Below are 14,300 nucleotides of genomic sequence, written 5' to 3' on the forward strand. Positions count from 1 at the left end.
CGAGGCCTTGGTGCCTACCCATGAGATCTTCTAAGAGCTCGTCTCTTAGGTCCATAGCGACTCGCCTTTTCTGTCTGAGGCTGTCGATGAGGGTCCCGACCTGCCCTCTCAGGTCGCCCTGTTGCTCGTTAGGGTGCATTTCCTCCCAGTGTTCCCAACTGGCGCTCATTCCTTCGGCGCTGGTGCCTGTGCTGGTGGTGGCTTTTCCCTCTTGGGTCGCTCGCAGTGCTTCGCGTGTCGCCCGCATGTGTTGCCGTTTCTCATACGGTTTCTTCTGTTTGCATTCCTTCGCGCGGTGTCCTGGTTTCCCGCAGGTAAAGCAAAGATTCTTGTTGCGACGCTCCTTTTGCTCATCGTGAGTAGCGTCCAACTCCATTGGCTTCGGGCCATATGGATCGTTGTCCCGTGGTGTCGCTCTGTCGCGGCGTCCACCGAATCGGTTGAAGCTGTGCATCTTTCCACGCTTCCATAGTTCCATTTCGTGTCGTTCCCTTCTTCGCTCGCTGTTGCGGTTGTCGATTTTGACCGCAATCTTGATGAGTTGATCAAGCTCCTCTGGCTGATCCATTCGCGCTAGCTCGTCCTTGACGTCGGATTTCATTCCAGCTTCGAAGTAAGGAAGGTATGCTCTGTCTGGCCAATCCAAGTAAGAGATGATTTGCAAGAACTCAGAGGCATAGCTTGACATGGTTCCGGTTTGTCGGATTCGTTGTAACTTTTTCTGGGCTGTTCTCGCAGCGTCGATGTCTCCGAACGTATTTTCGAGGTGTCGACGGAAGTTGCGATACTCGCTGAAGATGTTTGTCGTGGTATCCGACCATTCTTCAGGTTTCTTTCCATAATAGTCACGGATGTGAGGTTCGAACCAATCCCATGCCTGACCGCGCAAGTAGGTTGACACAAAAATCACCTTGCCGGCTTCGTTGGGTATCTTGGCGCTGTTCACATCGAGGTGCATGTCCATCTGAGTGAGGAATCCTCGAAGTTTGATTCGGTTTCCTTCAAAGAACTCAGCCTTGGGCAATCGTGGTGCCTGGACAGTACTGATGGGTGCGGATGCGTTGACTTGAGCCTTGATCTGCTCGAGGTAGTCGTCGACCTCGCCAAACTTGGTGCCGCTTTGCTTACCCAAGTTGCTGAGCTGATCCATGACCTTTTTGAGGTTATGCTCGAGTTCGCTGATCTTTCGCTTCTGTTCCGCAATGGTGTTGTCTCGTTCGACGTCAGAGTCGGGATCCTCCACGGGTGGAGTGACTTGCTCCCGAATGGGCTTCTTCCCAGCACTGGCGTGAGACATGTTGCTTGTCGTGACTCGAAACTTGATTCGAGACGGTCTTCAATGTGTTACGCACTAGCTAACTGGTCACAGTTAGGTTAGATGGGTTCAGGGTATACTTGCCTTAATACTCCTCGAATGGTCCAACGTCAATGATCGGGTCTCAACTGAGCTAATGCCACGCAGGGCCTTATAGTAGCCTAAGTCCTTTTGAGCGATCAAGGAACTGATGCCAGGTAGAGCGCCGAGTAGATCTATACCGGGGTATTGGTCTGCTCGTGAGTGTTGTCAAGTTATAATCAAGTAAAGAGTCACAGTAATCCAAAAGGTAAACACAAGTAACAATGTATAATTGAAGACGAAGAACTAAACTAGATACATGAATGAGTGTCCTTATATATCTCTGAGTTCTTCCTGTGTAGAATGGTAGATGGTAGAATAGTAGAATCGCCTTGGCGGATTCTACCGATCTACTTGCTACCCTTCTACTACCTGCATGATCACGTGATGCTGACCAACCGTCTTCTGCGTGCAGCGGTTGTCTGGTACGTAGAGTAACCTATGTAACGGAAATCCTCTGCGGGGTGGATCCGCTCAGGGCGGATCATGCTCTTGCTCAGTGAGCTTGCACGTGATCTGCTGACAGATATCCTGGTTGGCTCTTGATGGCCCATTGGTGTGCCTGGTGGGTCACCACTGATTGGTGACGGACAGGTCCATAACAACCAGGTACTAACTCGAAATGAGCTTTAGAAGCCTATATATAATAACTTGATATACTATCACTTTTTTGACCGGGGTCAGAAATAAGGTTTGGAAGCCTTTGTATAATGACTTGATATACTATCACTTTTTTGACCGGGGTCAGAAATAAGCTTTAGAAGCCTTTGTATAATGACTTGATATACTGTCACTTTTTTGACCGGGGTCAGAAATGAGCTTTAGAAGCCTATATATAATAACTTGATATACTATCACTTTTTTGACCGGGGTCAGAAATGAGGTTTGGAAGCCTATATATAATAACTTGATATACTATCACTTTTTTGACCGGGGTCAGAAATGAGGTTTGGAAGCCTTTGTATAATGACTTAGGCGTTCATTATAGTCATATATTCACACTAATACGATACAAATTGATCATTATTGGGTTTGCCACGCTTTCTCGCTTCTCTTAAACCACGGCGCCTTTAAGTGCTACCCTTATCTCTATAAGGAGGGAGATAAGGACTGCTCTTATCTTCGCTATCGACTAGCTCACTTCGCTGTCGCTTCCGCGTACTTAGCACTATAGAAGTGTTACGGACCTATCCGTCACCAATCAGTGGTGACCCACCAGGCACACCAATGGGCCATCAAGAGCCAACCAGCAGACCTGTCAGCAGATCACGTGCGCGCTCACTGAGCAAGAGCATGATCCGCCCTGAGCGGATCCACCCCGCAGAAGATTACCGATACATAGGTTACTCTACGTACCAGATAACCGCTACACCACTCAGGGGGAACACGTGACCATGCAGGTAGTAGAACGGTCGACAGTAGGATAGTAGAACGGTTCTACTATTCTACCATCTACCATTCTACACAGGAAGAACTCAGGGATATATAAGGACACTCATTCATGTATCTAGTTTAGTTCTTCGTCTTCAATCATACATTGTTACTTGTGTTTACCTTTTGGATTACTGTGACTCTTTACTTGATTATAACTTGACAACACTCACGAGCAGACCAATACCTCGGTATAGATCTACTCGGCGCTCTACCTGGCATCAGTTCCTTGATCGCTCAAAAGGACTTAGGCTACAGTAAGGCCCTGCGCGGCAATAGCTCAGTTGAGACCCGATCATTGACGTTGGACCATTCGAGGAGTATTAAGGCAAGTATACCCTGAACCCCTCTAACCTAACTGTGACCAGTTAGCTAGTGCGTAACAAGAAGGACGAGAAAGCTAACTCTCTATTATAAACTCGTGCTCGATCAGCCCAATAGGATCATTATCCTCGGAATCCTTACTATCGCTGATTGGTTTAGGTATATCAGTGGTAAGTTCAGCCTCTCTCTATTCGTCTGCTTCTTATATAGAATCTAAGGACGTATCCTTATCGGGTAGTTCTTTAATTTCAATGTCGAACTAGGTTTTACACCGGAATATCATGATATCCTAGACTATCTTCGTACTTAGCCGCCTATATCGGTAGTGGTAGATATCCTATACTGAATTAAATAGACGTTTAACTCTAGCGCCTATTATAGGAATAGAGAGAATATCGCGAGCAATACTTGAAAGAATCGGGAATTTATTCTTATATTCCTTCTAGAATTGTAAAGGATCGACCTTTCTCCTTACTACTATAGGTATTAGTATTCCCGCTCGTAATAATATTGAATATAACGTACGCTTTTTAAGGTATCTAGTAAGTTTATACTCTGATATTAATAAATCAGAGTAGATATGAGGTAGAAGGTCGAGGAGGGCGTCTAGGTCACTTGTACTAGCTAAGTGATACTTAGGGGGTTGCTCTTCCCGTAGGGACTATGTCTAGGTATGTCTTTAGGCGTAAGGAGCTATGAACTAGCGAAGCGTTTCCTTATACTAATCACTCTAGTTTATATCGTTCTCTGACGTACCCTACGCCTTACTTAAGAAGAAGTGAAGCTTATACTGGGGTATAAGAATTGTTCTAATCGCGTAGAGACTACTATAGATCTCTTTCGTCTTTGTGTAGTAAGAGGTAAGCTTTACTATCCTAGTATTAAGGGCTTATAGTATCGCCTTCTTCTAAGGTATGGTTTTCGGAGTGAGTCGTATAATCGATTCCTCGAAGTGCTCGAAGAGGGCGTTATAAATACTAAAAGTATGATATACTATTATCTCTTTGGTCTTTAAAAGCACTATAGTAAAGCGGTAGAACGGCTCTATGATATATAGAAGGTAGTCGACCTACCGCTATTCTGCCTTACTGAGTTTATATTTCTAAGTCCTAATATTATCATAGTATTTATCGTAGGGCTTACTAAGGCGTTTCGTACGACGAAGTATTAAGAAGGTAGAATTCTAGCGTATACGGATATCTTAGATAGGCGTAAGTTTTACTCTATTAGTCTAGAGACAGAAGAAATCATTACGACGTTAAGGGCTTATATTAATGAATATAGTAAGCCCTCGAATCTAGATATTTATTAGATATATTAAGTAATAAACAAAGTGATATACTTACCTTAACAAGCGTTTATATAATGACTTATTTACTCTATGAAGCACGGAGCGATCGAGCTTAGGCTTAGGCTTAGATATTAGAAATATTCCGATCTGTGGTATCGTTCTAGGGATCGGCCTTTACCGATCTAAGTAGCTTGCGAAGGCTTAGCTGGATAATATGTGTAAGATAAGGGATTCGAATAACTACCGGGCTATTCGGTAGTTTAAGGGAGTTAATAGAGTCTTAAACTACCTATACTAAAGTTGTGTTATTCGACGCGTTATCTGATATAATCGCTAATATACAATTAGTAATATTAAGCTTCTTAAAGATCTCTATAAGCACTTTACTTAGATTTATACTAGAATACGCCCTATTAAGTGGTTCGAAACTAAGTAGGAGCTTATAGTAATTCTAGTCTTAGTCGATAAAGTACCCTATGATCGCTATAAATGCCTACTAAAAAGGCGATATCTAGTAGTCGAGGGCGATTAAGAGCTTTATATCTTATAGTAAGGTAGCGAGAATTATATACTACTCTTTATCGACTAATTTCTTAAGCCGGCGTTAAGCAATACGAGGATAGAGTAAAGTGGGTTTAGCTAGAGCCTTTTATGCTATTCGAATCAAGGAAGCAAATTGCTTCCTTTTAAGTATCCGGAAAGGGAGGTTTAGACTAGTAAGACATTTAATTTACTCTCTTTCCTATTTATTATTCGAGAATTTTGACTTATAAGATAACTCTAGTGCCTAATATATAACGTATTAGTTATCTTGAAGGGTATGATTATATAGGACTTACTAGTATATACTATATAGTGTCCTTAATCGACTATTATATAGACTTGCTTTTACCACCCTTTTAGTATTTGCCTAAGGCTATATGCCGCTTAAGTGTATTAGTGCCGCTTTGCTGTATACTTAGATAAGGCAATATAGCCCTATATATCCGATATATAACTAAAGGTTCGCCTATAATATAATATGCTACCTAGTCGTAGTTCTCCTAGATATCTGATATATGTTTTATATCCTATCGTAGCCTTTTTTGTATCTTAGTACCGCTACCGTATACTATAGTACGCTACTACTCGATAAACTTTGCTTTAGACGCGTTGTTTATCGCGTCGTAGAGGATAAACTGCTTTCTCCGATTGGGGCCGACGCGTTTAAGAGAGTAATTAAGAATAGCCGGTTAAGTGAACTTAGACTCTATTACTGATATAGAAGTCTATTAGCTATTAAAGAGACTAGGATTAATATTAGGATTAAGGTTGGGATCAAATATATCGGCGACGTAGGAGAGGTCTGGTTGGGAGCTCGGAGGAAGTAAAGAAGGCCCTACGGTATAGGCACTAGGTTGGGATATAGTTAATACGATATAAGGGATAATTTAACGACTAAGGGAGAGTGAGTGATCTAAACTTATAATAGGCAACTTACGACTGTATAAAACGGGGGTTACTAGTAAAAGGGGTGCTTTATATAGATCTAATAGATCGTAAATTGAGTATAGACCTACTATCTATTATAAGCTAATTAGCTATAAGTATCTTTGTCTATAGGCGTGCCTACGGGTATACCTATAGATATATGCCTAAACGCCTATCTTAAGTTACAATCGAAGGATTTAAAACTCCTAGAGTAATAATATAAGTCTTTTAGTGATATAATTGATATAATTTAGAGATATAAGCTTATAAAATAAGAATTATACTAATTCCTTTTCGATCTATCTATAAGAAATATACTAGAGCGAGAGATAAAGTAGAATCTATAAGTAGTATTTTACTTATAGAAAATAGTAGGTATATACTACTGGCTTGAATATATATCTTCAAACTGTTATAGTATGATTTAATAAGTTAATAAAAATACCACATAATATGATATATTTCGATCAAAAATTTATTCTAAGTCGTATCATATATATATTAGTTTCTCATATACTCAGATATTTTAGTAAAATTTATAGATGTTATAGATTAAAACCGCGATTTTACATAGAGTTAGCAAAACAGGTGTAAATAACAGTTATTTATTATACGAAGTCAGCGAGTTATACGTCTATTTTGGGTGACTTTATGCAATGGTGGGCATAGTAGGTATGCCCGGGATAGGCATGCCCGTGGGCCTTGGGCGTTATGGACGGGCACTCGAAAATCCAAATAGCCCACCGCCCACCGTGGACGGGCGATGGGCACCTCCTAGGTGCCCATGGACGGGCGATGTCGCAGTCTAATCATATTAACGATATCTAGGTTGCTAGGCACTTGTTAAAGCTTTTAAATTGTACTTGCCGAATATAAAGACTATGGTTCTATCAATGACTTCCTCGTAGTCCCTTATAGATTGTCTCTTCGTAGTATTTCGTAAGTCTTCGCTTACTCGCTTTCTTACTACGGCAGCGGAATCCTTCTTATTACGAATCTATCGCATAGTGATGATGGGACTGGCTACAATGATGGAGATGCAGTTACCAATGATGGATTCTATTGGTTATGATGACTCACTAAGGGGAAAGGAGAGAGCAGGGGACGATGGGAGATAGCAATCATAGAGGTCCTGCGGCATACAGGATCACGTGCCATACCACGTGACCACTGGATCCAACAAATGTTTCTAATATCTAAGCCCAAGCCTAAGCTCGATCGCTCCGTACTTCACAGAGTAAACAAGTCATTATACAAACGCTTATTAAGGTAAGTATATCACTTTGTTTATTACTTAATATATCTAATAAATATCTAGATTCGAGGGCTTACTATATTCATTAATACAAGCCCTTAACGTCGCGATAATTTCTTCCGTCTCTAGACCAATAGAGTAAAACTTACGCCTATCTAAGATGTCCGTATACGCTGGAATTCTACCTTCTTAATACTTCGTCGTACGAAACGCCTTAGTAAGCCCTACGATAAATACTATAATAATATTAGGACTTAGAAATATAAACTCAGTAAGGCAGAATAGCGGCAGGTCGACTACCTTCTATATATCACAGAGCCGTTCTACCGCTTTACCACAGTGCTTTCAAAGACCAAAGAGATAACGGTATATCATATTTTTGGTATTTATAACGCCCTCTTCGAGCACTTCGAGGAATCGATTGCACAACTCACTCCGAAAACCATACCTTAGAAGAAGGCGATACTATAAGCCCTCAATACTAGGATAGCAAAGCTTACCTCTTACTACACAAAGACGAAAGAGATCTATAGTAGTCTCTACACGATTAGAACAATTCTTATACCCTAGCATAAGCTTCACTTCTTCTCAAGTAAGGCGTAGGGTACGTCGGAGAACGACACAAACTAGAGTGATTAGTATAAGGAAACGCTTCGCTAGTTCATAGCTCCTTACGCCCAAAGACACACCCAGACACAGTCCCTATAGGAAGAGCAACCCCCCAAGCGTCACTCAGCTAGTACAAGTAACCTAGACGCCCTCCTCGACCTTCTACCTCACATCTACTCTAATTTATCAATATCAGAGCATAAACTTACTAGATATCTTAAAAAGCGTACGTTATATTCAATGTTATTACAAGCGGGAATACTGATACCTATAGTAGCAAGGAGAAAGGTCGATCCTTTACAATTCTAGAAGGAATATAAGAATGAATTCCCGATTCTTTCAAGTATTACTCGCGATATTCTCTCTATTCCTATAACAGGCGCTAGAGTTGAACGTCTGTTTAATTCAGTACGGGATGTCTGCCACTACCGACGTGGGCGGCTAAGTGCGAAGATAGTCTAGGATATCATGATGTTCCGGTATAAAACCCAGTTCGACATTAAAATTGAAGAACTACCCGATAAGGATACGTCCTTAGATTCTATATAAGAAGCAGACGAATAGAGAGAGGCTGAACTTACCACTGATATGCCTAAACCAATCAGCGATAGTGAGGATTCCGAGGATAATGATCCTATTAGGCTGATCGAGCACGAGTTTATAATAGAGAGTCAGCTTTCTCGTCCTTCTATAGTGCTAAGTACGCGGAAGCGACAGCGAAGTAAGCTAGTCGACAGCGAAGATAAGAGCAGTCCTCATCTCCCTCCTTATAGAGATAAGGGTGGCACTCAAAGGCGCCGGGGTTTAAGAGAAGCGAGAAAGCGTGGCAAACCCAATGATAATCAATTTGTATCGTATTAGTGTGAATATATGACTATAATGAACGCCTAAGTCATTATACAAAGGCTTCCAAACCTCATTTCTGACCCCGGTCAAAAAAGTGATAGTATATCAAGTTATTATATATAGGCTTCTAAAGCTCATTTCTGACCCCGGTCAAAAAAGTGACAGTATATCAAGTCATTATACAAAGGCTTCCAAACCTTATTTCTGACCCCGGTCAAAAAAGTGACAGTATATCAAGTTATTATATATAGGCTTCTAAAGCTCATTTCTGACCTCGGTCAGAAAATTGACTGTGGTATCAAGTCATTATACAAAGCCTTCCACAGCTCATTTTTCTGACCGAGGTCAGAAAATTGACAGTAGTATCAAGTCATTATACATATAATTAAATTACTTAAAAATACAGAGAAAAAATGCACAAATAATGTAGGTCACGAGGTCAAGAAATTCTGCTTACTAAAAAGGCCCACGGGCGCCCACGACGCCCAAGGCCCGTGGGCCCTAAGGGTAGGGCCCGTCCATGGGCCTCTCCATAGGGCCCATTTCCCGCTTACATAAGGCCCGTGGGCAATGCCCACCCGCCCGTCCATGGGCGATGTCGCAGTCTATAGTATACTCAAAGACACTTACGGAGCACTACACCCACTTAGAGGAAGTACTGTAGTGCTTACGTAAGCAGAAGCTTTATACCAAACCGAAGAAGTGCGTGTTCATCACTAAGGAGTTAGAATTCTGCGGCCATATCATTGGGGACGGTAAGGTTCAAGCCGTCACGATGAAGCTAGATGTCATCAAGGAGTAGCCCCGGCCAACAAATGTCAATAAAGTTCGCCGTTTCCTAGGCTTAGCCACCTACTACCGACGCTTCGTCAAGGACTTCGCGAAAATAGCGGTGGCCTTACACAACTTGACTAAGGAAGCCGACGAGGAACTACGCAAGCAAAAGTTCCGGCCGATCACTTAGACCGAGCAATACGAAGTGGCTTTTATACGCCTAAAAGAGGCACTTGTCAGCGCCCCAGTGCTTGTTCAACCTAACCGGGCCAAGCCTTTCACGATAGAAACCGATGCCTCCGAATAGGCGATCGGCTTTATATGTCGAATACCAAGTCCGAATACATGGTAGAAACCAGGTAATATACCGGAAACATCATGTGACATTGGGTACCAGGCATACCATACAAAAGTGCATATTACAGTTAGTCATCATGGTCCGCACAGATTGTTGAAATAGCGGGTTTTGTCATTTTAGTTAGTGGGAGAGTGGTCAACATTGGTCATTTATACCATACATTGTTCGTACACCAGCTTTCCGTCAGTTATGAGCCCGGAATCGTTCTATTGAACTCAGCTATCGTCGAATTGAGGTCAAAGTGACATTGCATCGTCACCCCCGTCGCCGAAGCCAACCCCTGAACCAACCCCTGAATCAAGAATCGGAAGCCTGTCCATAAAGGACAACGAACATGGCTGAATACCTCTCCGCGGGTGCATCCTCTCGCGTTATACTAAAGGACACAACGACATAGGATGCATGGCTAGCCAACATTGAATCGATTGCAGTGCAATTCGACGTATGGGAGCTATGTGATCCTAGCAATGATGAGAGACCAGAGCTGCCAGTGGCACCTAAGAAAGTCATCTCAATTGCAGAAGCACAAACACAGTATAAAGACCAATGGGTCGATACATACAAGATGCTACAGATGGAATAGGCCAATGACAACGTGGCCTATACCCAGCAGAAGAAGGGACTGAACGTAGTGGTAACAGCTATTCGGAATAGCGTCCACGCCAACTACCAACCGTTCATCATCGACTTCAAGACCCCGTATGACCTCCGTAGTAACCTCCGACAACGGTTCGCCGCCGAGTGTGATCCAACAAATACAGCTAGGCTTCGTCAGCTTTGGCGTACCCTAGATCGAGGATTGGATCGGAATACCGACATCGACAAGTGGTTGTTAAACTAGGAGACCGTACAGGCAAGGTGTAAGAGAGCGAAAATGCCGGAAGCAGATGATGCTCCAACTCAGTTCCTAGATGCTATCTCAGTAATGTCCCCTAGGTTTCATGAAACATAGACCCTAAGACTACAAGATAAAGCAGATAAGGTGACGTTCACCGAGCTTCTCAACCGATACAGAGCTCACTAGAGAATTACCCACGGCAAGCCAGCCACCAACCAGAGAGGCATTTCCAGAGCTGCATTTTCGACATAGCAAGGTCATAAAGAAGCTAAGCCTAAAACCCAGCTCTTTAATAGACCCTGTCCATATGGCCAGAGCAATGGCCGGCATCCAGCTTAAAAATGTTGGGACGTATTCGATGAGAATAAGCCGCCTTCATATACAAGAAACCAAGGTGCTAAGGACAAATAGGAGAAAGCAATAAAAGCTAACCCCGCCTGGAAAGCCTAGGTTAACAAGAAACGTCAAAAGGTAAAAGCAACAGAGCAAGCGAATACCGCTTTTAAAAACCAAGGTTATAGCTTCTTCTCCTCTGAACCCATACCCCAAGCTAGTCCAGAAGCTAGTCCAGCAGCTAGTCTAGCAGCTAGCAAGACAGCAGCTAGCAAGACAGCAGCTAGCAAGACAGCAGCTAGCAAGACAGCACCTAGCACGGCACAGGCAACCATACCACCGGCTAGCAAGCACATTAACGTCTCTACCACCGTTATATCCACCCAAAACCAGACCCAAATCGACGATATACAGCCCGTACGAAAGCGCTAGGTAGTCGACACTAGAGCACAAATGCATATTTGCAACGATCGAGAGTTATTCGTGACTTTCGAGGACGTACAGAGCAGCGTACAGGTGGGAGATACAGAGACGAAAATCGACGGGGTAGGCACTATAGTCATCTATAGTATCAGTCCTAGTAGTAGAAAAGCAGTAAGGATGGAGTTATACAACGTCAGATACTCTCCTAATTTCCATACTAATCTGATATCCCATAGGTTGATGATAAAAGGAGGTCTCATAATGAACTTCAGAAGGGACTGCATTAAGTCCAAAGATAGACAACCGATTTTCAAAGTCTATCAAGACATGAAGCTGTCCTAGTTGACCCAGCCGAAGGATCTTCAGTATCCTAAACTCGAACCTAAGGATTTAGTGTTCGCAACCAAGAAGTCAGCTCAAGAACCAAGAGCAGAAGCATCGATTCAAACCTGGCATAGACGCCTAGGCCATATCGGCCAGCAGCGTATTGAGAAGCTAGCAGAGATAACGGAAGGCATTACCATTGGAAGCAACCCTGGCAACGAAAAGCAGGTATATAAAGCTTATCAATTGGCAGATACACCGAGACAGATCTCTCGCCGGAAGATAGGCCAAGCATATAGTGTATTTAGAAGGGTCCATTTCGACCTAGTACAGAATCAGCCGGCCTACAATAGACATATCTAGTTAACTCACTTCTACCTAGATAGTATTAAATGCCACTTTGCATTCACCCATACCAAGAAAAATGACTGCCAGACAGCTGTTAGGAAGTTCCTAGCACTAGTCAAGAACTAGTTGAAACTAGAAATCAGAGTGGTCCACTATAACAACGAGCGGAGCGCTGGCAATAAGGTTGAATCAATAATAGAGGCAGAGGGATGCACCATTAAGCATTCACCACCTAGCTTACCAGAAATGAACGGTCCAGCCGAGAGATCTAGGGGGATAGTAGTACGAACTGCCAGAGCGTTAATTAACGACACAGAGCTACCCCATGCTCTATAGCCAGAGGCAATATATACAGCGACATATATCCTAAACAGGACCCCCACTAAGGTTATTAAACCTAGTGAAACCAGCAGCCAATAGATCATACCTTGGAAGGAATTGATAAAACATACTACACCAGATAGGATCCAACATCAGATGATCAACCTATCGAATATAAGGTTGTATAGGTGCTTAACGTACTCGAGAATCATCAAAAGGACCCAGTCAGACAAGATATCACCCAGAGCAGAGATAGGATATCTCGTTGGGTATATCTCCAAGAACCTATACAAAGTATGGTTCCCTCACAAAGGACGTACTAGCGGTATAGGGAGGGTAGACGTCGTTCGAGATACTATATTCGACAAGACGAGACGGTATTCGAAATTGAGACCCCTACCTAAGCAAGAGAATGCAGTTAGTACCATAACAAATGGACTAGCACCAAGCATATGGCCAGCTATACTTACTATAGAAGAAGCGCAGGCTAAGCTTAGTACACAGATGCAAATGCCTAGATCGATAGCGAGGATAGCTCTAGATAATGAAACTGAGCTTACCGAGCAAGGCCAGATAGCTGCCGATACAGCTATCGATACACCTATCGATACACCTATCGATACACCTATCGATGAAACTGATGCAGCTGATACAGCTGTCGATGCAGTTGATAGAATAGATGATGAAATAGCTGGCCAAGCAGCTAGAGAGATGGTTGCTAAAGAGAGAACTCCAGTACATGCAGATATTAAGCTAGCAACTAGCTTGCCTACCCCACAGTCTATTACTAGACCAAGGGAGCAAACATTAATACAGATAGGACCATAGGTCCAGATAGGACTAAGGGAGCATATGGATAACCTGCCTAGCAGCTTTCCAACCTCCCTACCACCAAGATCATCATTAGCATCCTCCCTACCACCACCATCTAGAATAGCATCAACATCTCCAAATCCATCGATTCTATCGAATCCAGCACCCCGAGAAACCATCCCATCGTCGCCAGATCCAATCTCCGTGATACCGTCGATCGAAACTAGGGGGGAGGAGACAGATAAAGACACTGAGATAGAGCGTCAACTACAGCAAGAAATAGCGTACTCGCCGACCCCAGAACCATCCCAGCGAGAGATAACATCCAGATCAATATCGTCCCAAGCAAGTTCAGATCGAGCACCAAGAGACATAGTGGGTGATATCGACATATCAAATGTCATCACCGGCACCAGATCTAGGAAACCAAGGTTGGATCCAGATTATGCTGCATACCTATCTCTTGACGATGCCAACCAGATAGAGCCACCAAGCTTACTATATACATTTACCACAGGCATAAACAAGCGGTTCGATACCAAGCCACATCGAGATGACCTGCCACCGCCGCCAGAGACCTAGAATCAATTGAAGACCCATCGATTCGCCGAGCAGTTTAAAACAGCGGCTATATTCGAGGTCGAGACATTAAGGAAAAAGGAGACGTTCTCCCAGATTATAATACTTCTTTCCCTACTAAAATATTATAACTTAATTATAGGCTATAATATTGTGTAAAGTACTAATAGGTTATAAGCCCGGCTTGCTACTTATTTCCTAAATAGGAAATATTTAGTTAATAATTTATTTCCGAACAATTAAATAAGATCGAAGCCAAGAATATATATTCATTATCTCCAAACGATCTCCGATATATATAATTAGTATATTAATATACTATTTATAGTACTATATATTATATACTATTATAGTATATAGTATTACGTTAATATACTATATATAGTATATACTATATATAGTTATATTATTATACTATTATATATACTCTTTAGTATATATATAGTATTATATCTTTATTATAGCCTCACTTAGATAAGATATTCCTTCCCTAGCTACGGGGATCTAATAATTATCTATATAGTCTATTAGGGTTCCCACTACCCTAATAAAAAAGGACCTATATAC

Source organism: Penicillium hordei (genome assembly GCF_028827395.1).
Source record: "Penicillium hordei strain IBT 12815 chromosome Unknown utg000006l_segment0_segment0, whole genome shotgun sequence".
NCBI classification, from domain to species: Eukaryota; Fungi; Ascomycota; class Eurotiomycetes; order Eurotiales; family Aspergillaceae; genus Penicillium; species Penicillium hordei.